The sequence below is a fragment of the Gossypium raimondii genome, chromosome 11 (assembly GCF_025698545.1).
Source record: "Gossypium raimondii isolate GPD5lz chromosome 11, ASM2569854v1, whole genome shotgun sequence".
Lineage (NCBI taxonomy): Eukaryota > Viridiplantae > Streptophyta > Magnoliopsida > Malvales > Malvaceae > Gossypium > Gossypium raimondii.
The window spans coordinates 18114728-18140046 of record NC_068575.1 but is presented as its reverse complement, the minus strand read 5'-3'; the positions used below and the strand labels follow the sequence as shown (position 1 = coordinate 18140046).

General features: G+C 35.4%; 1 non-coding gene across 1 annotated transcript; it reads left to right on the top strand.

Annotated features, from left to right (window-relative positions):
* Positions 1-18995: 18995 nt before the first annotated feature.
* Positions 18996-19102, top strand: LOC128035006 (small nucleolar RNA R71). The gene has a single exon (XR_008191410.1). It is a non-coding gene; the product is annotated as a small nucleolar RNA R71 (small nucleolar RNA).
* Positions 19103-25319: the final 6217 nt, after the last annotated feature.

Below are 25319 nucleotides of genomic sequence, written 5' to 3'. Positions count from 1 at the left end.
TGGATTAAATTATTGCAGGGGTTGCTTACTTTGAAGTGAAGGCCTCCACCTGTCCCTGCAATCAAAACTATTAATTAGGTAATGTAATTACTACTTTGCCTATGGTTTCACGTGGACAGAATTAGGTTTGAATAGGATATTTGTGGAATTTGGGGGAAAATCCCCATGATAAGTAGTCAACATCCTTACTCCTTTACCAAATACAAAAAAACAACCAAACCTTAAAAAGCATTCTAAATATTCTTGAGGAAGCTTTATCTTCTTTACTTTCATATTTCTTTAATCTCCACTTTAGTTTAACACTTAGTATGTTTGATTACTATAATAGAATAGTGTTGTAATTAGATAGAGTTATAATAGATTAAAGTTATAATAGAATAGAGCTATAATCAGTAATTTTATTGTTTAGTTGAATGGAATGAAATAGAGTTGTAATAGTATTCTTGTGTTTGGTTGAATAGAATAGATGTTGTAATATATTAGAAAAAGACTTAAATAATCAAAGTACCCTTAACAGGATATTTTAGTTAGATGATTATTGTTATTGTTATTAAATTTTAATAAAATTATTATTAAATACAATTTAATAACATTCTTAATATAATCATTATATGAATTAAAAATCATAATATATAATATTATAAAAATAATATATAACCTACTTTATTATTTTTAAACTACAATACATATTTAATGTGCTAAAATATCATCAATTGAAACAAATAATTTAATTATTCTACAATAAAAATAAAATATTAGAAGTAATAAATAGCTTGAGAATTATATTTCACATCCAAACATAATATTCATATATTAACAAAAGTTACATGATTTCATTAGCTTATATGTCATAATCCATATGCTAAATTTTACAATATAAAAAAGTTACAACATCGTAATGACATTCTATCATGTTATTATACCATCCAAATATTACAAACACAAAAAGTTATCAAAATATCATCAACACAACCATGATTTTTAATGGTCAGGAAGAAATCTTCTGATCCATTCCAATTGCACCGAAAAAGGTAAACTAAAGAAAATGAGCATTTACATTGGATGGTCTGGAATTTTGCTCAACGCGCGATAGTGCTCATCCTCAGTTAAACCTTCTACTTCACATATGGTTGGATATAATTTTAGAGCACTTTCTTGAATGGTCATTTCTGACTTTTGTTGAATTAGCACTTCGGAGGCAATACTCCCACTGATTTCAAGGCCAACAGTCCGTATGTTTTCCGCCAATAAAGTGGCAGTATTAGTAAATGAAGAATAAGAAATATGATCACTTGCATCAGAATTTTTTTTCTTCTTTGAAAATGTGGAATCACCTTGGTTTCTAGGTGGTTGTAGTTGTGTAGCTGAAAGATCCATGTCATCCAAAGAAACATCATCTTCGCATCCATGGAAATTGTTTCTTTCTTTATGAGTATTTGTAGTAGCTACATCATCAACATCTATTTCTTCAATAATATCAGTGGCTATTTGAGCATCTTTCCCTGTGGCTTGATCTTTTACGTAGATGGCAGTAAGTTGGTCATAATAAGGGAAATTACGATGTTTGAATTGACCGGCTTCTTTATAACTCTATAAAAAATGAGGAATCCATATTAGATATAGGTTTGGTCAAAACAATATAATAAAGACTTGAAATAATTCTTACATTTATATATGAGTTCAACACAGCATCTTCAGTAACAACAAGTTGCCTATGCTCGTCCCAACCAAAGCCGCTATTGCTTTTTCCACTAAACATGTCATAAACGATTGTCCAATCCCTTTTCAATGTCCTAATCCTCGATTCAAGATTAGGTTTAGCCTTCAACATAGCATGGGGTAAAAATTTTTCTAACATTTTTTCCAGCTCATTTAAATAATCGGCTTTGAATCCCGTATTTGCATTAAAGGTTCCAACATTGTGCAAGTCGACCATACAAGCACCCAACGCAACATCTTCTTTTGGAATCCATTTCCTTTTGGTTCCTCGAGAATTTTGGGAAGAAACACTTGATTGTGAAAAACCTAACATAACTATTTTAAGAAAAAATGCAAATTAAAATTAAGTTCAATATTATGAATCAAAAGGTTGACACTTTATAAAATTATAACACATGATGAATCAAAAGAAAATAAATTATAATTCAACAAGTCCTAGTACAGTACAAAAAACAATTCAAAAACCACCAAAGTTTCATAAACTAGATACCTGAAATAACATAAACAAATTAACATTTACTATTTTTACCCTAAACCTAACTAATTTCTAGATACTTGCCATTCATCGAACATTTGATTGGCTAGTTCCATCCTCCAAGTAGCCCATGCATCCGATGGATGAATCTTTACAATATTCGGTTCATCGTCATCTATTACATTACTAGGTAATCTTTCTCCCAACTCTGCTTCAATAGGATCAATACTCATATAGGTTCGAATAAAATTATGGAGCAAACAACATGCAATAATGATTCTATTATGCACCCTCATAGAATAGAATGATGGACTCCTAAGTATTCCCCATCTAAGTTTTAATAACCCAAAGCATCTTTCAATAACATTACGCGTTGAAACATGTTTCATATTGAAAAATTCTTCCGGAGTACTTGACTGGTAACCCTACGCCACTCATTCAAATGATATCTTTGTCCTTTAAAAGGCGCAAGAAATCTCTCACAGTTTGTGTATCCAACATAAACTAGATAATAACAACTTATAAAAGAACTATTTATCATGGTTAATTTCACAAAAAAATATGATCTTAAAAATTAATTCAAATTCATCTAATTTTACACTTTACCATGATGAAATTTTAGTCCATGTCTCCTACTAATTGCATCTCGAAGAACCCATACATCAACAACAGAACCTTCCCAACTAGGAAGAACATAAACAAAATGCATACCTGGTGTACAAACACCTACCATATTTGTTGCTATATCACCTTTTTCGCATTCGATATCTAGGTTTATCAATTGTTGGAACCCTAATGTTGATGTGGGTTCCATCTAAAGCACCTAAGAAACTCTATATCACATGTATAAAACCTCGGGTTAGGATACTATATTTAAATCTAAATCAACTAAATTATGCACAAGCTATATATGGAACTCACTCCAATACCTTGAACCATTTTCACCTTGGGTCTGTAGAATTAGTTGCAATTGTCTCTGTCTTTTTAAATAACACATCTTGTAAGCGTATCACAGTATTTAAAACATTGTTAAATGATCTGCTAACGGTTTCCCTGAACCTATTAAAGTGATGCTTGATAACTCAATTTTTAAGGTGATGAGAAATAATATGTAAAAACATTGCCACTTGCTCATCAATAAGCATATTCCTTGATGACTTCAATCCCCTTAAAGTTTTTAATATCTCACATAGTTAAAAAAATGTAACTCTATTCATCCTAATTTGTTCAATACAGGTTTCGTCATTAGCATATACAAGCCTTTGCACATAATCTCGTTTTTCATAAAAATCTAAAATATATGATCTAATCTTTGGTCTATAAGTATGTAGGCTATGGATGACACCCAATGAAACTAAGAACCAACTCGCAATTGTACACATTTGCAACCATACTGTCAATGCAAGACCAATTCTTTTATGCCTCTAACTTTATACTATTAAAGGCAGATGAGTCATTACTATAAGATATTAAAGTGTTACATATCTTCAAATCATAGTAAAAGGGTCACATTTCTTCAATACTAATTTCAATAATAGTAAAACAAAATCGAAGAATTTAATTACCAAAGAACTTACAGCGATTCAGTGAATACAAGAATCTCAACTGTGGGTGGAGGAAGTAATCAAGCAAGCCAAAGAAGAAGAGGAAATAATAACACACTGTCAAAGAAAAATGAACAATACATATTAAGAATCTTTACAAAGCACAAAATAGAAATTACAACTATCTTTGCAAGTAAAAAACTTGAAATTCATTTCTTTATCAAATTTCATTCAGCAAAATCGACTCTTTGTTTAGCAAATAATAATGTCTTAAACAAAAATTTATAGTTGTTTAAAAGAAAATTTTAGATACAACTTGTGATTAAAAAATTTAAACACTGAAATAGAAATAATGATATAATTTAAGTGTTAATTTATGAGCAAAGTAATAATTTTAATCGATACTTTATTACATATAACAAACATTATAATGTTACATTTCACATTCTCATTTCATTTAAATTATGATAGAAAAATGTTAAACACCATATATGTATAATCTATTCTACTTTAATTTATCAAATCAATGGGAATATGTGTGATCATTTGAGTAATAAGGCAAGGCGAAATTTAGACTGGAAGTAATTGTTATTAATTTAATAAAAAATATTACATTTAAATTTAATTATAAAAAATATAAATATCAATATAGAAAGAAGATGAATGAATGATTAACAACAATCTGACTTTAGGAATGCCCCTAGAAAGGTAAATTATGAGGCATGTAGGTTTGGAACTTAGAGTCGATTGTGTCAAACAAAGATTTCATGCATTTGGACCATGTCTGGAGTTGTGTTAGATATATTTGATCACCATAAATGCTTGAAGAAAAATGGTACAACATAAATTTTAACATAAAGCATTACCAACATCTTTATTTTTGTAGTATGGCAGCAAGTCAGCTGCATACAAGACATTTGCAATCCCTCAATGTTGCTCACAAACTAAGCAAAAATAGCTTTTGATTAAAAACAAAGAATTTAGATAGATGCACAACAAATGATGCGAGTTTCAAGACACAATTTCAGACCCATGAATGTGATGGACTCACACTACCTCAAGGCCTAACAACAGTGTCAAAGGCTAAGCAAATCAAATCAAGATTCGATCAAAGACAAGATTCGAGGAAGAATCTTTTTGAGGAAAGAGAGAATGATACATGCACAGATGGGGTGAAAATTATTAAATTCCAATCACCAAAACTGCCAATTTTCAAGCTTGGGAAATCAACATACTTGCGATGAATTTTTGGATGGGATCCTGGCATTTCTGGGTTGAGATATCTCATGGAATTTGAAGATTTATCTCTTAGCTTCAAAACACATTTTAAATCACTCGATTTTGTGTTAGGGAGCTCAAGTTATGACCGTTTTAGTGAAGACTGTGCGAGCAGAATTTCTAAACGAGATTATAACGGGAATTACAAATTTCAGGCTTTTAATTTGAGTTTAAATCATATTGGGTTTGAGTTTTAGGCTTAACTTTTATTATATATGAGCCCAATATTGTATTTATCAACTTTTATTATTTATTGCAATTTTTTTATAATTATTAAGTATTTTAAGTTATTTAAGAGTTTGATGTTAACAAGAAAGTTTAGTTTAAAACTACTTCTTGTTTAGATTAAATTAGAATTCTAGTATACTTAAGAGTTTTATTTAGATTTATTTAGCTAGCCTATGTATAGGCATTTGCATTGTACACAATTCATACAATTTATTATTATTCTATTTCACTTTTGAGTTAATAAATTCTCTTTGAGTTTTTCTTTCAAGAATTTCTCTTTAGTTTCTTTTAAAAGAGTTTTGACAATCTTTTTAGATTGTGGGGATCATCTTCAAACTATTTCTTGCCAAGGTTTCTATCTTGGAGTGCAAATTAGAGCCTCTTGAAGGGGGTTATGGATTCTTCGTGTTTCCAAAGCTTCTTAGGACTTCTACATGCTACGTTTTATCTTTCCATCTACCTTCTTTATTTTCTTCCTTATTGTTTTAATCGTAGATTTATTATTCTATTTTAATTATCTTAGTAATTTATTCTAATTACTTTATCTAACTTGGATTTGATTGAGTTTCAGGTTGCGTAAAAAATCCAAGTTTCTTTCCAAACGTCTAGAGCCCTATGTAACACCCAAAACACGACCTCAACATTATGCCCGAATCCGGAAGTGTTACGAAGAAGAGTTTTGAAATCGACGATTCTTCGATAAACTATGTTTAGCTATTTGATAAAACATCCAAGTATTATCAAACATATTCCTTACTAAAACCGTTATAAGTTGTTCCTTAAAATTAACCGTTTATTTCATAGCGAAAGTTTGGAAATCGTTTAAAACAAAAACCAAGTTTGTGTTTTCAAAAACCCATTTGTTGTGTAAAGTGTTTTTATTGACATTGTGAAAAAATAAAAATAAAAATCCAAATCCAAAAGTTAAAACCAAATAGTCCAGAGAGTCCCAAAAATTACAAACTCTCAAGAAAAACCAGGCTTTAAAATTAAACCATTAATTACTAAATAAAAACAGACATTGGTTGAGTGGTCACTACTAAGCCTCTGTCGCATCGACCCGCCTAAGTTTGTGGATTACCTAAACAGAACATACCAGAAATAGCCATGCAACATATACAATGTTTTATATATAGTCAGATACAGATTCGGACCTAAGTCTATAATAGATACATATATTAGAATCCTACCCCCATCCTCTACACATCGTCTCCGACCATCCCATCACACCATGTGGGATTAAAAACACCCACCCATCCCTACACACCATATAGTGTCGATATGACACATAACGGATAATATGTAGTCAAGCTGCTAGAATATAGGTGAAGAGTTGCCATACAGATCACTTCCTCCACATATACAACACAATCACAGATAAAGAGTACAAATGCAGAAATATCAGATTAAACATACTTAACATGCTCGTATACAGATAGATACATACTTAAACAATACAATCAGACACACATATCAGTATTCTACTCAGATCAGTCCATCAGAATATCAAATCACCTGAAATAGGGTTTGGTTAGCCCTTACTGACCCTAAGGTAGGCCCACAGTCGACCGAAATGACCCATACAACCCTAGGGAAAGTTTCAGAATTCTGGGCCCATATGCCCGTGTAGCTCGCCCGTGTGGGCCCACACGCCCAGATTGGCCTTGTCCGTGTGGCCCACACAGCCTAGCCCAAAACTTGCACTCCCAACCTGGCCTAGCCCGTGTGGCCCACACGGCTACACTCACACCGTCGCACGGTTGTGTCATGCGCACGGCCACACCTTCGTCAGTCACATGGCCGTGTCTCGCACATGACCAACCACACGGCCGGCCACACGCCCGTGTGGCATCAACAGAATCCATTTTGGTTTTCGTCGAAACTCTATTTTTCGTGTTAGGAGTACACACCTGATACAATTTCGATGCGAAAATACCCTCAAGACCACCAGAACCTAAAATTGATATAACAACTCCCCACAATCAACATTAATCCCAAATTAAACCAAACCAACGAAATTGACCACGAAAAAATTCAAGCGTTCGATACTTACCCAACTTCTCGAACAAACCCGACTGCGATTCTGCAAGAGGAGAATTTTGTTCCTCACGATTCACTGCCAACAACCCAAAACCACATTTTGTTCCCCAATTATCACCTATGCTCTCGCAGTGATTCGAATACAAGACCTCTAACACACTAACTCCTTACCACTTGAACCAACAGGTTCATTCTGATATGGATTAATAGATAATTTTATATAAACCCACCGAACAGGGATAAGGCTTTGATTGAAAAATAAAACAGAATTTGTAAATGTGAGACTTGAACCCAAGACCTCATGCACACCCAAAATACTTAACCACTGAAGTCTATACTCATTTGTGACAAGTTACACATAAACAAAATTAAATTATTTAGGGTGTTACAACTCTACTCACCTAAAAGAAATTTCAGCCTCGAAATTTACCTAATCCGAACAAATGAGGATACTGTTGACGCATCAAATCCTTAGGTTCCCACGTGACTTCCTCAGTGCCATGATTTCGCCACAGAACTTTAACTAATGGAATGGGCTTCCTTCTTAAAACCTTAATATCTCGATCCAAAATCTAAATCAGCTCCTTCTCAAAAGTCAAGTCTGGTCTAACATCGATCTCCTCGATAAAGACAACATAAGATGGATCAGATCGATACCGCCTCAACATCAAGACGTGAAACACATGATGTATACAGTGTAACTTTGGAGGTAACTCTAATTGATAAGCGACCGGTCTCACACACTTCAGAATCCAGTACGACCCAATAAACCTAGGGCTCAACTTGCCCTTATGAACGAACCTTAAAACTTTCTTCCACAGAGATACCTTAAGGAACACGAAGTCACCTACCAAGTACTCGATATCTCTCCTTTTCAAATCCGCATAGAACTTTTGTCTATTAGAAGCCACCTTCAGACAATCCCGAATCAGTCTAACCTTATCTTGAGTCTCAAAAACAAGCTCAGGACCCAAAACCAGTCATTCACCCAACTCAGTCCAACATAGCATAGTACGACACTTGCGACCATACAAAGCCTCGTAAGGTGCCATCAGGAAGCTAGACTGGAAACTGTTATTGTAGGCGAACTTCCCTAACGGCAGAAAATCCTCCCAACTACCTTGGAAATCAATCACACAACTCCGAAGCATATCCTCTAGTATCTGAATCACCCTCTCAAATTGACCATCGGTTTGAGGATGGAACGCAGTACTGAAGTCCAATCTCGAACCCAGGGTCTCATGCAGTTTCTTCTAAAATTGAGAAGTGAAGCGAGGATCCCTATCAGAGATTATCGAAACCAGAACCCCATGCAGTCTCCCAATCTCAGAAATAAAAAGCTTCGCTAACTTTTGCAGAGAATAGTTCGACCGAACTGGAATAAGAGCGAATTTGGTCAATTGATCCACGATGACCCACACAAAATCCTTCTTAGTGGGTATCAAGGGCAACCCACTAACGAAGTCCATCGTCACTCATTCCCATTTCCATAAGGGAATCTTAATAGGCTGTAGCAAACTCGAGGGCAACTGGTGCTCAGCCTTAACTTGCTGACACGTTAGACAACGAGCAACAAAATCCACTACCTCTCGTTTCAATCCCGACCACTAGTACAATTATAACGCTCGGGTTTATGCAAGTGTACACAGTTGTTATCATGTAATAAGTAAGTATCGAATTATCGTCTCCATAGGGATTGTATTTATGCTAAGTCACTTAATTTGTAAAATTATATTAACAATTGGAAAAATAAAAAAAAATATAGTTGAGAAGTGGTATAAACTAGATGCAATGATCCCTAATGTAAATTATCCTAATATGCAGACTATATGAATGAAATAGATTTTAGCAAAATTTAACACAATTTGCAATAATTATAACATAAACAAACTAGGACAACTACTTTAATTAAACTTAATTTATTATCATCATGATTAATAATATTCGAAAAAACATTCCATGGCAACTCGATCTTTCATGAGTTTGGAAACCAAATTAGGTCCTTTCGAAACCCTTTACTTAGTAAATACGCATTTTACTGATCCTTATTTACTAAAGGTTTCTTAGCATTCGTGTGAGGTAACAGGGACGTGTTAGGTTTGAAACAATTTAATCACACAAATCTAAAAACTACGCAGATAACAGAGCCTGTTTAGGGTTGTTATGCAACCTACAATTTAATCGAGTTAGGATCTAAATTGAGCATGCACATTTCAATTATGCGTCCATTAGCTATCGTTTGGTTAGGATCGCTCAGCTAATTCAGGTGCATTTCAATCATGTATGAATGAAATACAAACTTGATTTTAATTGAAAACATGATCGATTGAGGCACAAACATTATAAGCATGAATCAAATAAATATTATTTAATTAAAATAATCATCTAACTTAAATAAAATTAAGCTATCATTGTTGTAAACAAGAAAAAAAGAACTCATAGAATACATCTTTAAATTAAATTAAAGAAAAGAAAGATTAAACCCAGTTCAGAGTGGCTGTCACCCAAGATTCTGACTAACGAGGCTCCTTCATTTCTTTGCGTTGCTCCTTTGCTGATGGTTCTCTAATGTGGCCGACCAAGGGCTCTTTAAGAGGCTAATTTGATAAAATCCTTATGCAAGGATGATGATAGCTGTGAGAGCTAAAAGAGTTGAGAGAGAGGATGAGAGATGAGAGGGATGAGGGATGAGGGATGATTGAAAAAGTGAGGAATGAGCTCTTATTTATAGGTGAGGCAAGGGAGCTAGTTTGCTAAAATTAGGAGTGTCCATCCTTTGAAACATCCTCCAAGAGTGGCCGACCATGAATTGAGGAAATGTGGCCGATTTTTCCTTGATTTTTGGTCAATTTGAATGCCACAACAACTCAGGACTAAGACTCGGTCTCCGACAAATCTTCAGGTAAATCTCTAATTTCTTTAACTCTTTAAGGGCCTTATATAATTAAACCAAAAATTGGTTTATAATCAGCCATGTGCAGCTGAAAATTGAGTTGACTTGGTCCCCACTTTGGACGGTTTTGCAATTAGAAGAAAACTCTCAAACCTGTCAAAAATAACAGATAGTTTAGAGGACCAAATGAATTAATTTAACCACTTTAATTAATCAATTTACTTAATTAATTAAACCCAATTTTATTAATGAAATATTTAAAATGAATTATTAAAATATAACATTATATTTTATTATTTAATTTAATCATGCATAGCCCACTTCATAGCTTAAAAATATAAAATAAGCCATTTTATGCATGAAAACTATATAATAAAACATAAAATCACATTATAATAATTTTTATGTCCTAGTTTCATATTTTCACATATTTCATTAATTTATTATACAATTACTTGGTTTTAACAACAATTTTAAGTAAAAATGTGATGAATTATAAAGGAAAAATCCTATATATTTTTCCGTTTACACACCCCCAAACTTAAATCATTGCTCGTCCTGAGTAATGTTCATTCACATCACAAGGTCTTGCTAAGACAAATTTTGCTAAGAGTGTAAGTAGCATCTATTTTCATCTCATAATCATGCATCAACAAATTCATGCTCATAGATCTTATTTATTAACAAGTAACTCATATACAAACATTTTGAAAATTTTATTCTAAGTTTCAAGATATGCCAACATGAATCATAGTTTGCATGTATGTCACAACCATAGATAATATTCTTCATTCAACACAATTTCTCATCAATCAAGCAAACAATCATAAAGCTTATTTATGATCTTCATATGTTGAACTTAATACTTCCTCTCCACTAATGTAGGTGACATAATCATCAAATCAATAGGTCTTTTATAAGGTTGTAATGGAGCTTGGTTAAATGTAGGGATTTTAAGAGATGGGACATTTCGGTTTCAAAAATCTTAACCTTTAACTTGTCTTGGATTTCTCGAAATTCAACATTTTTCTTCAAGTGAACCTTTGGAACACCCCCAACCTTATTTTGAACTCAAGCTCATACATTTTTCCTTTTTGAAAACTAGGCGAACTTTTCATCGCTCTTTTTGTGTCTCTTTTTTTTTACATGAGCACATACATCTTTATGAAAATTTCCTCAAATTTTGATTCCCAAGACACTTAAGTTAAGATAGGTGCACAAAATTAGGATAATTTTAAAAAGATGGTAACCGGCTTATAATGTAGGTTCATTTTAAAAAAGGCCTTAAAGCTCAAAATTGTAATTTCAAGGGTCTAATATCAGAAGGTGGGCTTGAAAAGGCTAAAACGGTCCAAAGAAAAATGGTACCTATATCATTTTAGATTTTTATGTCCCCTAGGATTTCACCTCAAGAAAGTTACTAGGTCAATTCTAAAGATATAAACCTTCATGCATGTCTGATCTCAAGAGAAACTAAGTTTTCATGGCAAACATTACCTAAGACTAAGATCATAAAAACATTCCATTCTTCACGACAACATATAATCACTTAGATAAAATCATCATTCATACTTGCATACAAGCTATCTTATTAAAAATAATTTCTCTAAACATTCATTTATTAAAACATACTTATGAAAGAAATGATTCAAACATACTTGAAAATTTTAAAATTTGAGCAATTTATTTGCCTTGCCCCCTTTAAAAAGAAACAATGTCCTCATTGCAAGAACAAAGTAATGATAGAAAACTAAACACCAGGAAGGGTTGTAAAGAAAGAGAGGTGAGTCATTAAGACTACTTAAATACCAAGTCTTTCCTAATAACCCAATCCTAGACATGTTCATTCTCATTGCCACATCACTTAGTCTTTTTTTTTTCTAAAGAAGTATTTATTCATGCTTGTTATGTTTTATTTTGTAGAAATTAAATCCTAATTACTAAAGAAATAAATTCCTAAAGACCTAAAAACAACTAAATAAATAACAAGACAAGAATCCCCCATTTTATTTTTCTGACTCATTCCCCTCGTCTTCTTTAGTTCCATCTCTGTTTGCATCGTCAGTATCTTCCATCCATGTCTCAAAGATAGCATCTGGGAACTCAGGAAAAATAGTGTTAGAGATATTCTTAAAAGTATTTCGAATTGAATCATCCCTAATTTTTGCATATTTCTAGTAAGTTTGCTGTTGATTGCGCATGAACTTGCACATATTCATCAAAATTGACAGCTCTGATTTCTTTACAGTACTTGCAAGAGTCGGGATTGGAGTTGTAAATTCTGGTTCAACACTTAGCTTGACTGGTCCTTCTTCTAGCTCAACCCTTGGTTCAGAGTTTTCAGCTCCTTCAGCTGATTGAGGACTATTTGGTTCCTTATCAGATTCTTCTTCTTCAGTGTCTGTAATTGAATCAGCTTCAGTTTCAGTTTTATTTGTTGACTCTTTGGTTTCTGGCTCAGTTGGTTTCTCTTGCTTGCCTCGGTTCAGCTCATGCACTCTCTCTACTAACCTTTCAAGATCATGACTTGTGATGCACCCTTGGACATACTGCCCTTTCAGATTTGCTTGTGTTTTAACACGGGCCCTTAAGCAAAGTGAAGTGATTAATGATGGGAAATAAGCACTTCCTGCCTTCTTTTTAGCATAATCGTGAATTTCCTTGAGGATAATTTTCCCAGCATTAATGGACTTTTCTGTCAAAATTGCATACAACAAGAGCATTCGTTCTATCGAGATGGTGGAACTATGTGAGATAGGCATAAAACTGTAACGAACAAAATAAAACCATACATTTGCTACTGGTTTTAAATATTCTCTTTGACAGGAATGACTCCCACACTTTCTTATAATCCATTGGGATCCCAGATTTGTCACAACATCAAGCACTTATTGAAGAAAATCCCAATTATTATTGTTCATCATAGGGTACTACTCATCTTCCTCAACATCAGGTAAATTAAACAAATCATTGTTGGACTTAGATGTAAGAGATACCTTTTTCTTTCGAACGATGACTTTAGTAGCATATTGTGTAGTCAAACTAGCATAGAATTCTCAAACTAGTTCATCATTGGGAAGTGAACGAGCATCACAGAATCATTCCCACTTGAGAGCATTGATTATCTTTCTAATCGGCAAAGGGACAACCATCACATCATTACTTTTAAGGTTAAAACATTTTTCCAGCATCATAGGTTGATGCTTGAAGATTGAATCAAATCGCTTTTTCACTTCTTCATCGATCAAAATCGGGTTTTTCGGAGTAGTTTTTTACGATCTAGTTCTTTTGCGAGACATGGTATTTTCTTAAAAGTCCGGCAAAGTTTCTGCTTGCAGAAGCAAAAGAGAAATTGGCAAAAGAGGGTGGATCTTGCTTCGGTAAACCTTGCGACGGTGAAGGAGTTACGGCGGTGGCGGCAACATGTAGTAATAATGGTGGTATACGGCAGTAATAATGGCTGCGTGCGGCAGTGACGTCAATGCTTCAACAATTCTCTTGTGGCGGCACTAGGTAGTTTTGGCCAAAGAAAAGAAAAGGGCTAGAGATTCCTTTCGAAATTTGAGGCTAGCGGCACAAAAATAAAGATTTTAAGGAATTTTAGGGTGCAAGCAAATTACTTTGAGGGATATGAAAATTTGGTAGAATGGAGAGGGGTTTATATAGGGAAAAATTAGGGCAACATGTAGCCAAAATTTAGCTAAATTAAAGTTACTTGGGTGGCAAGTAATGGGTGTGACAACAATGGTTAAATTTTTCCCTCCTTTTTGCTATCTTGGGCCTCAAACTCAGATTGTATCTCACTACAAAAACTTATTAGTACTTGGGCCAAATTTGACCCCCTTTATTAACATAAAAATTTAAAATTTAACAAAATAATTTAAACTAGAAAAGCATTTTAAAACCTAATTAGAAGATTTCTTCTTAACAAATTACATTAAATTAATTCCCAGGAAAGGTTAGAGGGGTCATAGCGATCCCGCTTAAGTTCCAATCTCCTTAGACAAAATTAATTAAATGTACTTAATTTGAGAAAATAAATTCTATTTATCTATTTATTTACAAGACGGGTTTATGAAAAATCAAGGGTCTGTTAATTTGAACGAAGATTCAACTCGCTCAAATTCACCATCCCAGTAGTGTTTAAGACATTGACCATTAACTTTAAATGTACCTCCGTAATTGTCGTACAAATCAATAGCTCCATAAGGATAAACTCAGTGGATGGTATAAGGTCCGTTCCATCGAGATTTCAGCTTCCCAGGAAATAACTTCAGCCTTAAATTAAACAACAACACATTCTGACCTTCTTTAAACTCATGAGGTTGTATATGACTATCATTCCATCTATTTGATCTTTCTTTACACATTTTGGCATTCTCATAGGAAAACAACCTTAACTCTTCCAACTCATTAAGTTGTAACATCCTTCTCTCACCAGCTTGCTTAAGATCAAAATTTAACTGCTTCAAAGCCCAATGAGCTTTATTCTCCACTTCTAATGGCAAATGACATACCTTTCCAAAGACTAACTGATAAGGAGTCATTCCTAACGGAGTCTTGAATGTTGTTCGATAGGCCCATAATACATCATCGAGCCTTCGAGACCAATCTTTTTTGTTAGGGCATACTACTTTTTCAATGATACCTTTGATTTCACGGTTCACTCTTTCAACTTGTCCATTAGACTGGGGGTGATAGGCAGTAGCAATCTTATGCTTCATATCATATTTGTCAAGCAACCACTTAAGCCATTTGTTCACAAAGTGAGAACCTTCATCACTAATAATAGCTCTTGGTGTCCCAAATCGTGTAAACACATGCTTATGTAGGAATCTCATGACTACCTTATCATCATTTATAGGGTATGCTTCAACTTCAACCCACTTGGATACATAGTCCATAGCAACTAAGATATATTTTTTCCCATATGAAGAAGGAAATGGGCCTAAGAAGTCAATGCCCCATACGTCAAACAATTCAAGCTCTAAAATATTTGTCAAGGGCATCTCATTCCTCCTTGATATATTTCTGGTTCTTTGGCACTTATCAGTTCTTCACATAAGCGTAAGCATCTTTAAATAGTGTACGCCAAAAGAAACCTGCTTGCAAAATCTTTGCTATAGCACGTGAACCACCAAAGTGTCCCTCACTTGGAGATGAATGGCAATGATATACGATCTCAGCAATCTCACTTTCAGCTACACACTTTCGGATTATATTATCTGCACACTATTTAAACAAAAATGGATCCTCCAAAAAATAATACCGACTATCATGAAGGAATTTCTTCCTTTGTTGGTATGTCATTTCTCGATGAATTATTCCACATGCAAGATAATTGTCAAAATCAGCAAACCAGGGTATTTCATGAATTCGACTTACCTCAAATAAGTGCTCATCTGGGAAATTCTCGACACCTTTTCTATCTTGGATCTCAAGGTCAAATTCTTGGAGTAGAAGTATCCAACGAATTAGCCTTGGTTTTGCATCTTTCTTCGTGAGCAAGTATTTAATGGCCGCATGGTTAGTAAATACTGTAACTTTGGTACCTATAAGATATGAATGGAATTTGTCAAAAGCAAAAACTATAGCAAACAGTTCCTTTTCAGTTATCGTATAATTGAGTTGGGCTCCCGTTAAGGTTCTACTTGCATGGTAAATGGGGTGGAACACTTTATTTCTTCTTTGACCCATCACAGCTCCAACAACATAATCACTTGCATCGCACATCAACTCAAAAGGTGAGTTCCAATCAGGTGTAACGATTGTTGGGGTTGTAATTAACTGATTCTTTAGATCTTCAAAAGCTTCCAAACATGCTTTGTTGAAATTGAACACTGTATCTTTCTCTAACAATAAACACAGCGGCTTAGAAATTTTCTAGAAATCCTTGATAAACCTTCGGTAAAAACCGGCATGGCCTAAGAAAATTCTGACTCCTTCCACAGTAATTGGGGTCGATAATCTTTCAATTACGTCCACCTTTGCTTTGTCAACTTCAATTCCTTTCTTTGAGATCTTGTGACCTAAGACAATTCCTTCATTGACAATAAAATGACATTTTTCCCAATTAAGGACAAGATTCGTCTCTTCGCATCTCTTTAGTACCTTAGCCAAATTACTCAAATAGATATCATAAGTGTTACCAAAAACAGAAAAATCATCCATGAAAACCTCGATGAAATTTTCAACCATATCAGTAAATATTGCCATCATGCATCATTGAAAAGTTGCAGGTGCATTGCATAAACCAAAAGGCATTCGCCTAAAAGCAAATGTACCATACAGACAAGTAAAGGTTGTTTTATGTTGGTTTTCCATGGCTACAACTATTTGGTTATATCCCAAATAGCCATCTAAAAAACAATAGAATTCATTACTTGCCAGTCGATCTAACATCTGATCCATAAAAGGCAACGAAAAATGGTCCTTCCGAGTGGCTTTGTTCAGCTTTCTGTAATCAATACAGATTCTCCAACTGGTAACAGTTCTCGTTGGAATTAACTCATTATGCTCATTTTCAACAATCGTGACTCCACCTTTCTTCGGCACACACTACACCGGACTTACCTACGAACTATCTGAAATAGGATAGATGATTCTTGCATCTAACCATTTAATCACTTCCTTTCTCACAACTTCTTTCATAATAGGATTGAGCCTCCTTTGCCCATCAATTTGAGCTCTTTCACCATTTTCTAAAATGATTTTATGCATGCAAAATGAAGGGCTTATACCTTGAATATCAGCTATGGTTCAACCAATTGCTTTCTTAAATTTCTTTAGAACAACAATTAGTCGCTCCTCTTGATCTTTTGTCAGTTCCGCTGAAATAATCACAGGCAAAGTAGAACAATCACCTAAATACACGTATTTCAAATGGGAAGGAAGTACCTTCAGTTTGATTTTAGGTGGTTCTTCGATTGATAACTTGGGTTGCACAAATTCTCTGACTTCCAACTCCAACGGTTCAAACCGTGTAGATAGAATATAATTTCTAGGATTGGCTTTCATCAAAGCCATGCTTTCTTCACCTTCTTCATCCTCCAAAAGGTCAAGATCTAAAGCTCTCTTCAATAGATCTTCTTCAAATTTACTTTCCAAAGAAACCAAGGTTTCTATCACTTCCATAACTGAACACTCCTCTGCCGGATCGGGAAATTTCATTGCTTTAAGAATGTTAAAGGTTACTTGATCGTCTTGAACTCGCATGGTGAGTTCACCTTTTTGCACATCAATTAATGTTCTTCCTGTGGCTAGGAAAGGTCTCCCAAGGATAATTGGTACTTCCTTATCTGTTTCAAAATCTAAAATAATGAAATCAGCAGGAAAAATAAATTTATCGACTCTTACCAAAATATCCTCGATCTTTCCTTTCGGATATGCTAAAGATCGATCCGCTAGCTGAAGCGTCACAGTTGTAGGTCTTACTTCACCTATTCCTAACATCTTGAAAATAGACTTAGGCATTAAGTTGATACTCACTCCTATGTCACACAAAGCTTTACCACAGTAAGATTCACCAATGTTTCAGGGTATAGTAAAGCTTCCTGGGTCTTTCAATTTCGGTGGCAGTTTGTTTTATAGGAACACACTGCACTCCTTTGTCAAAGCAACAGTCTCATACTCACTAAGTCATTTTTTCTTGGACAGTATATCCTTCATAAACTTCACTTAATTTGGCATTTGTTCTAAAGCCTCCTCCAACAGAATATTGATGTGTAATTGCTTCAGAACATCCAAAAACTTCTTGAATTGCACCTCATGTTTCTGCTTGTGTTGCTGCAATCTTTGCAGATATAGAGGTGATGGAACTTTCGGTTGAACCGGATAACTTTTCTGAGTAGGTAAATCTGTATCCAAAGAAGATGTTAAAATATTTGAATTCACTAGGTCAGGGTTTACCTTGTCAGACTTTGCAGATTTTGATTCCTCTGGTGTAGGAACTTCAATAGCTGGTTGACTTTCCTCCTTTTCAACATGCTCATCATCGACATCAATCAATCGGGGTTCCAAGGTCTTTCCACTTCGCAATGCCACTGCCTTGATATGTTCTTTACCCAAATTTCTTAGATTCTCAGTATCGTCCGACAAGGTTCCTTACAATCTATTACGAAGCTCTGTAGCCAACTGACACATTTAGTTTTCTAAATTTTTCAGTGTTGCTGCTTGGCTTTGGATCAAAGCGTCATTCTTTGCCATGTACGCTTTCAACAAGTTCCCAAACTGTTTGATGCCTCAGCTTGAGGTAGTTTTGGAGCTTATTGATTAAACCCTTGAGATTGGTTGGGTCTTTGTTGTAATAAGTTATTGTTCGGTCTATTTCCTTAGTTGCTCCAAGAAAAGTTAGGATGATTACGCCATGAAGGATTGTGGAAGTTGGACTGGGGTCCTTGTCCACTCCTATTTTGATATTGGTTCCCTGCATAGTACACTGACTCGGGATTTGATGGACAATTCTCAAAAGAATGACCTTCCCCACAGTACACACAAAAAACTACTTCAAACGGACTTGGTGGCTGAGCTGCAAAATTATTAGTACTATTAACGGTTAACCGTTTTAACATTGAGGAAATAGACGATACCTGAGCCGATAACAAAGTGAGAGAGTCAACTTCATGAACTTCAGATACTTGTCTTCCTGAAGCTGCTCGATTTGTTGGCCATTGATAGTTATTACTCACGATCCTCTCAATGATCTCATAAGCCTCATTATAAGACTTAAACAAAATTGCAATTCGCGGAAGCATCTACCATCAATCTTGTATATGCCCTGAGACCATTATAGAATGTCTCCAACTGGATACAATGAGGAATCCCATGATGAGGACACTTATGAAGTAACTCTTTGAAACGCTCCCAAGCCTCATACAAAGACTCGCCATCTAATTGCTGGAAAGTTGTGCTCTCGTTCCTCAACTTAACATTTTTGCTAGGTGGGAAATACTTAACCAAAAATCTCTCTGCTAATTCTTGCCATATAGATATGGAACTTGGGGGTAATGAATTGAGCCATGCTCGTGCTCGATCTCGCAATGAGTACGAAAACAACTTCAATCTCAGTCCGTCTTCAATCACACCAGCTATCTTGAATGAATCACTCACCTCCATAAACAATTGAAGGTGGATACGTGGATCTTCCTTGGGCATACCACTAAATTGGCCCACCATTTGTAGCATTTGAAACATCACTGGTTTCAATTCAAACTGAGTTGCCTCAATATCTAGCCTTCTAATTCCTAGGTTTAACTTGCTTAAAAGTGGCACAGCATATTGTCTAATGCATCGATCCCTATCATCAGCAATGAGGATGGGATTTCATACATAATCGGCTTTATTACCTTGGTCTTGATTCTGATTTCCAAGGTCCATCTTGACTTGTCTTTGAGCTGTTTGTTCACGTCTTCTTTGTTTGAAAGTTCGCTCAATTTTAGGGTCTACAGTGAGTAAATCAATAATTCGATCAATGCTCATAAACACCTGAGAAGAAAATCACAAAAATTAAAAAGAATAAGTTAGTAATGTTAGAAATAAATCAAATTGAAAATAAATAATTTCACAAAAAAATGACTATGGCAATAGTTGACAATCCCCAGCAATGGTACCAAAAACTTGTAATGCTCGGGTTTGTGTAGGTGACACAGTCGTTATCAAGTAATAAGTAAGTATAGAGTTATCGTCTCCACAGGGATTGTATTTGTGCTAAGTCACTTAATTTGTAAAATTATATTAACAATTTGAAAAATAAATACAAAATATAGTTGAGAAGTGGTATAAACTAGATGCAATGATCTCTAATGTAATATATCCTAATATGCGGACTATATTAATGAAATAGATTTTAGCAAAATTTAACACAATTTGCAACAATTATAACATAAATAAACTAGGACAATTACTTTAATTAAACTTAATTTATTATCATCATACTTAATAATATTTGGAAAGACATTCCATGGCAACTCGATCTTTCATGAGTTTGGAAACCAAATTAGGTCCTTTCGGAATCATTTACTTAGTAAATATGCATTTTACTGATCCTTATTTACTAAGGGTTTCTTAGCATTTGTGTAAGGTAACAGGGACGTGTTAGGTTTGAAACAATTTAATCACACAAATCTATAAACTATGCAGATAACAGAGCCTGGTTAAGGTTGTTATGCAACCTAAAATCTAATCGGGTTAGGATTTAAATTGAGCATGCACATTTCAATTATGTGTCCATTAGCCATCGTCTGGTTAGGATCGCTCAGCTAATTCAGCTGCATTTCAATCACGTATGAATGAAATACAGACATGATTTTAATTGAAAACATGATCGATTGTGGCACAAACATAATAAGCATGAATCAAATAAATATTATTTAATTAAAATAATCATCCTAGCTTAAATAAAATTAAGCTATCATTGTTGTAAACAAGAACAAATGACTCATAGAAAACATCTTCAAATTAAATTAAAGAAAAGAAAGATTAAACCCAATTCAGAGTGGCTGTCATCCAAGACTCTAACTGACGAGGCTCCTTCATTTCTTTGCGTTGCTCTTTTGCTAATGGTTCTCCAAGGTGGCCGACCAAGGGCTCTTTAAGAGGCTAATTTGCTAAAGTTCTTATGCTAGGATGATGATAGGCGTGAGAGCTAAGAGAGTTGAGAGAGAGGATGAGAGATGAGAGGGATGAGGGATGATTGAAAAAGTGAGGAATGAGCTCTTATTTATAGGTGAGGCAAGGGAGCTAGTTTGCAAAAATTAGGAGTGTCCATCCTTTAAAACCTCCACCAAGAGTGGCCGACCATGAATTGAGGAAATGTGGCTGATTTTTTCTTCATTTTTGGTCAATTTGAATGCCACAACAACTCAGGACTAAGACTCGGTCTCCAACAAATCTTCAGATAAATCTCTAATTTCTTTAACTCTTCAAGGGCCGTGTATAATTAAACAAAAAATTGGTTTATAATCAGCCATGTGCAGCCGAAAATTGGGTTGACTTGGTCCCCACTTTGGACAGTTTTGCAATTAGAAGAAAATTTTTAGACCTGTCAAAAATAGCAGATAGTTTAGAGGTCCAAATGAAGTAATTTAACCACTTTAATTAATCAATTTACTTAATTAATTAAACCCAATTTTATTAATAAAATATTTAAAATGAATTATTAAAATATAACATTATATTTTATTATTTAATTTAATCATGCATGGCCCACTTCATAGCTTAAAAATATTATATGCTTAAATTAATATAAAATAAGTCATTTTATGCATGAAAACTATATAATAAAACATAAAATCACGTTTTAATAATTTCTATGTCCTAATTTCATATTTTCACATATTTTATTAATTTATTAAATAATTACTTGGTTTTAACAACAATTTGAAGTAAAAAGGTGATGAACTATATAGGAAAAATCCTATATATTTTTTCGTTTAAAACAACTCATGAAGATCTTGATACATCTTATTACCAATGGGATGCATAGCATAAGGGCTAGTATGCGCTTCCGTCATAATCGACTACCTCAGATCAGAATCATTCGGTACACAAACCCGACCTCAAAAACACATAACTTCATCCTTATTCAGTCCAAAATCAGAAGTATTGCCACTCTCAACCGGATGAAACCGCAAAACCAAAGAGTCATCCCCTAACTATTTTTCTCGAATCTACCCAATCCAAGTCAGCTTAACTTGCAACTCGGCTAACAGATCCTCATCATCGAGCAGACTAAGACGAGCAAAAATCACTGTCAAATCAATCATCGTTCTACGACTGAGAGCATCGGCCACCACATTGGCCTTACCAGGATGATACTTTATCGTGCAGTCATAATCTTTGGGCAACTCAATCCATCGACGCTGTCTAAGATTCAAGTCATTCTGAGTAAGGAGGTACTTGAGGCTTTTGTAATCAGTGTAGATAATACACCTCTCACCATACAGATAATGCCTCCAGATCTTTAATGCAAACACCACGGTAATTAGCTCGAGATCATACGTCAGATAATTCCCCTTGTGTGACTAAAGCTGGCGGGACACATAGGCCACAACCTTACCATCTTGGATCAATACACATCCCAAACCGATGTGCGATGCATCACTGTATACCAAATTCAGGCTGTATCAGAACAGGAGCCTGAGTCAAAACAGGCTTGAACTTCTCGAAGCTCGACTGTTGCGCATCGGTCCAGACGAAAGGAATATTCTTGCGTAGAAGTTTAGTCATAGGAGCTTTAATTAGTGAAAAACCCTCAACAAATCACCGATAATAACCCGCAAGACCCAAAAAACCGCGGATCTCAGAAATGTTCTTAGAATGTTTCCAATCAAGCACAACCTCAATCTTTCTAGGATCAACTCGAATCCCCTCAGTAGAAACCACATGTCTCAGAAAAGTTACTTCTCGTAACCAGAACTCACACTTGTGTAACTTAGTGTAGAGTTGGTTCTCTCGAAGTATCTGAAGCACTACTCTAAGATGCTCATCATGCTCATCCTCAGTCTTAGAGTACACCAGGATATCATCGATTAAAACTACGATGAATTGATCTAGATACAGCTGAAATACTCGGTTCATCAAATCCATGAATGCAGTTGGAGCATTCGTCAAACCAAAGGGCATAACTAGGAACTCATAGTGCCCATAACGAGTCCTAAATGTCTTCTTATGAATATCAGCTTCCTTAATCTTAAGCTGATGATACCCAAAATGGAGATCTATTTTTGAGAATACCACAGCCCCACAAAACTAATCAAATAGGTCATCGATCCTCGGAAGTGGGTACTTATTCTTCACTGTCAGTTTATTCAACTGCCAGTAGTCAATGCACATCCTCATGGTACCATTATTTTTCTTTACAAATAGAATTGGTGCCCCTCACGGAGACACACTAGGACAGATTAAACGATGATCCAAAAGCTCTTAAAGTTGAGCCTTAAGTTCTGTAAGCTCTTTCGGTGCCATACGGTAAGGAACGATGGACACTGGAGCTATACTCGGTAAAAGTTCAATGCCAAACTCAACTTCTCGATTCGAAGGCAAACCCAATAACACCTCAGGAAAAACATCTAAAAATTCTCTCACTATTTTGATATCCCTGACAGAAGAGTCCCTAGAAACTGAAACACTAACGTAGGCCAAATACGCCTTACACCCTTTTCAAACCAACTTCTCAACGACACGAGCGGAGATCACATTAGACAAGTAATATCGATGCTCACCAATCACAACCACTTCCTTATCATCCACAGTGCTCAGAACAACCCTCTTAGTCGCACAGACTAACCTAACTTGGTGCTCAACTAACCAGTCCATATCCAGGATTAAATTGAACTCCCCAAATGGTAGCTAATTAAATTTACTGGAAATACAGCCCCTTGAACTTATAATGGAACATTCCTATATAGTCTACTAACTTGAACAAATTGCCCCAACGGACTCAGTACAGTAATTTCACCAGCAGTACGCTCAACTACAATCCCCAAGTTTTCAGAAACAACACTAAATACATAGAAGTGTGTAAAACCTAAGTCTATTAAAGTAGTATATAGGGCATCAAAAATTAAAAACGTACCCGTGATCACATCAAGAGTGTCTCTGTCCTCTCGGTGTTGAGCAGCATAAACCAGTGCAAGCTGTCTCGCCCTAATTTGATTAGCACCTCTGCCCAGTGCTCTCTATCATCGGCCCATACCATTACCAACCCTAGCCGGTCCACTGCCCCTAGGTGGATGCTATACTGCTTTCTAAGGCTGAGCTGAACCCAGTCCCAAAGCCTGCATCTAATCTGCATCATGTGGGCACTCTCTAATCTGGTGCTCTAATGACCCACAACGCAGGCAAGCCCCTAATCTCCTCCAACACTCTTCCGGATGGTGCCTATCGCAATCACCAAAAGGCTAAATCCCAGTAAGAGCAACAGGAACCCCCACTCTAATAGGCCCATTAGGTTTGGGCCATTTCTTAGGCCTCTGAATAGAACTAAAGGGCTCCGTATCCCTCTTATTCTTGTCTCTCTCTCGCTCTTTGTTTTTTGGCGCTCCACGCGCTTAACCTCTTCAATGATCTTCACCTTATCAACCAAAACAGCAAACTCGCGCTCCCTCTACAGAGCAATCAAAATCCTCAGACTATCCATCAAATCGCCCTTAAAACAAACACATTTCTCATACTCAGATGCCACCATACCTTGAGCGTAGCGGCTCAATCTCAGAAACTTGGCTTCATACTCGACCATAGACTTACCACCTTGCGTGAGATTCATGAACTGACGCCTACGAGCATCAACATAACTCGCACCCACATATTTTCCTTGGACGACAGTCTTAAAGTAATCCTAGTTCAAACGATCTGGTTGAGTACCCTCGTCAACTGACAACCACCACTGATAGCCTTTGTCGTGAAGCAAAGAGACTGAACCCTTTAACTTCTGCTCAGGAGTACATTCGATATCATTCATAATCCTCCCAGTAACCTCCAACCAATACTCGGCCACAATAGGGGAGACTCCAGTGACACCCTTAAACAACATAGCTCCATTAGACTAGAGTCGTTTAGTTACTGACCCACGACCCCTAAATCCAGAATAGGCTCCAGTGACCCTCTTCAACACTCTCAACATGGCTTGGGACAGTGCGTCGTCCCCAGACAAGTGACTTTGAGACCCAGTGTCTCACTCGTGTCTAAATTTAGCATACTGCCCAAAGAGGAAGACTCAGCTTGAGCCTCCCTACGGTGCCCACTACGCCCACGAATACCACGACCGTTAGTTCTACGAGCACTCATCATATTTTTAGTTTTATCTACATTATAAAATTTTATGCATCAGTTCCAGTGTTTATTAGCAAATATTTTATGCTCAAGTTATTAGAAGTTCAGAAATATTTTTGAGGTTTTAGTCTCTAACTAACTCAATACAGTATCAGAAAGTACTAACTACAGTGTTTTCTAAATTCAGGGATACTTACAAGGTCAGCGTTGGAGACTCAGTGTTCCACATACTTACTCAAAATAATCCAATTTTATTTCAAAACCAGTTCTTTTTCAAAACATGATTTTAAAACCCAAAATTCACAGCCCGAGTTTTATAATCTGGCTCTGATACCACTAAATGTAACACCCTAAATATGAGCTAGACATTATG